Here is a 2,062-nt window from a genome sequence, read left to right on the forward strand (position 1 = left end):
TCTCGAACTGCCGAACTACAGACCTTCCGATCTGCAGTTCAGCGTCTTAACCACTTCCACCACTGCAGCCCCATGGGTGACATAGGATCATATAAATATGACACAATACAAACAAAGCATAATTATTGGTTCCATCCATCTTCGTCGCAACTTTGTCACCTATTTCTAATTGGCTTAAGACCTATGGGCTGGGTTTTCCAAAGTTAAGTTTTTTCTTCTTTTAGCTAAACAATGGACTCTTCTTCTTAAACTATGAAGCTCTAAATGTATCCATGTAGGTACAGGGTACTACTGTTCTCTCTTCAGCTAGGCTAACTGATATCAGAAACATGTGCGGCTATGGCCAAGAGGCCTGTTTGTGGGTTAAAGTAAAGGCAAAGGCTCCCTTGTTGAAAGCCAGTCGAATCCGACTCTAGGGTTGCGGTGCTAATCTCCGTTTCAAAGCCGAAGAGCCAGCTCTGTCCGAAGACATTTCCATGGTCATGTGGCCGGCATGACTAGATGCCAAGGCGCACGGAACGCTGTTCCCTTCCCACTGAAGCGGTACCTATTTATCTACTTGCAATTTCTTGCTTTCGAACTGCTAGGTTGGCAGGAGCTGGAACTAGAGATGGGAGCTCACTCCGTCATGCGGCAACTCAAGTCTCGAACTGCTGAACTACCGACCTTCCACAGCCTGCAGTTCAGCGTCTTAACCACTTGAGCCACCGCAGCTCCAGTTTGTGGGTCAGGCTCCAGCAAAATAATGGTATGTTAGCCGCTTTCCCCCCAGTCTGCATTTTGAAGCAATGAGCCAAAGCTAATATCTGAATATATATTCATGGTTGATTTCTGTTTGTGTGGTTAGAATCATAAATGGCACTTAGCATATGTATCGTGGAAGTGCTCAGGGCACCTACTAAGTTAATCTGTTAGCAATCTGTTAGTGTCAGAGTGTTTAACAGTGTTTCACAAACTGTGCGTACAACACCGCCCTTCATGCCACCCTGTTATCGCCACTCTTGCCTCTTAGAAGCCAAAGGGAAGACTCCACCATGGATCTCCAAGATGCCCTGGTTTTCTGAGGACGTTTGCCCCCGGCCCAGGTAACCCTCATCAGAAAACCCCATAAAATTATGATGTTATTCTTTCAAACAGTTTCTCCCTCTCCCCTGCACATGTATGCAATATTCCTGACCCTTTGGGCTTAAAACAGGCATGACTATCCAGCTAAGATTCCATTAAACAATTCCCCATTTAAAAAAAAAATGTAAGTGCATCTGAGAATCCAAGCGACTGTCGTTGGGAGAGAGACTGGAAGCCAGCCGCCTGCCTCTCTGCCTTGGAGCATATCCTGCAAGCCCTGCGAAGGGCTTCTCCACCTGCCTGTCATCCCGAAGACCCTCCTCCCGCAAGCAGGGATTTGACGGGCTTTTGCTATGGCTACTGAGCACAAGGGCAAATTAACTCTTCCCTCCTCCTCCTCCTCTTCCACCTCCTCAGTCCGCCCACCCGAATGTGCCTCTGTCTTGCAGAGATGAACCGGGGAGGCAGGTGGCCTGTGCTGGGGTGGACGTCCCTACAGCCCCGGGCAGAGAGGGGAGAAGTGTAATCGCAGCAGCGGAGTCGTGCACCCATCGCCTCCCCTCCTGGCAGTCACCCCGTCTCCCCGAGCCAAGGACGACAGTCGATCAATGAGGTGAGCGATTCTCTGGTTTCAGCACGAAGGAACCTGTCTGCGCAACCATTTGGGAAGCGTTTCTCAGAGGGGGTGGCAATGCATAGGATTTTTTGGGGGGGGTGGGGACACAGCATCAGGAGGCCTATCTTCTGTGTGATGACAAGAGAAAGGACAAACACGGCTCGGCGCTGGAAGATCAGCACAGGATTTGTAAGGCTTTAAATAGGATCCCAAGAAGAAGAAGGCGGGAGTGGGGGGTGGGGGGGAGATATCTTAATGCTATCAACCTTGGGCTGTGCGTGTCTGAATAACTTGGTGACATTGACTTTGGGGGGGGGGATTCTTCATTTGTGGGGGGGGGTTTCAAAAGAGGGACCTGCCGCCCCCCCCCCCCCCATCAGA

At 50.2% G+C, this 2,062-nt stretch overlaps 1 protein-coding gene across 1 annotated transcript in view; it reads left to right on the top strand.

Moving 5' to 3' along the window:
* Nucleotides 1-1,616: 1,616 nt before the first annotated feature.
* The window catches only part of ABHD8 (abhydrolase domain containing 8), a 34,886-nt gene continuing 34,440 nt past the window's right edge, over nt 1,617-2,062 (top strand). Inside the window, exon 1 of the mRNA XM_015425120.1 lies at nt 1,617-1,678. The gene's annotated coding sequence lies outside the window, so the exon portion shown is untranslated. The remainder of the gene's footprint in view (nt 1,679-2,062) is intronic.

This window comes from Gekko japonicus, unplaced genomic scaffold, assembly GCF_001447785.1.
Source record: "Gekko japonicus isolate JY-2015 unplaced genomic scaffold, Gekko_japonicus_V1.1 scaffold3555, whole genome shotgun sequence".
NCBI lineage: Eukaryota > Metazoa > Chordata > Lepidosauria > Squamata > Gekkonidae > Gekko > Gekko japonicus.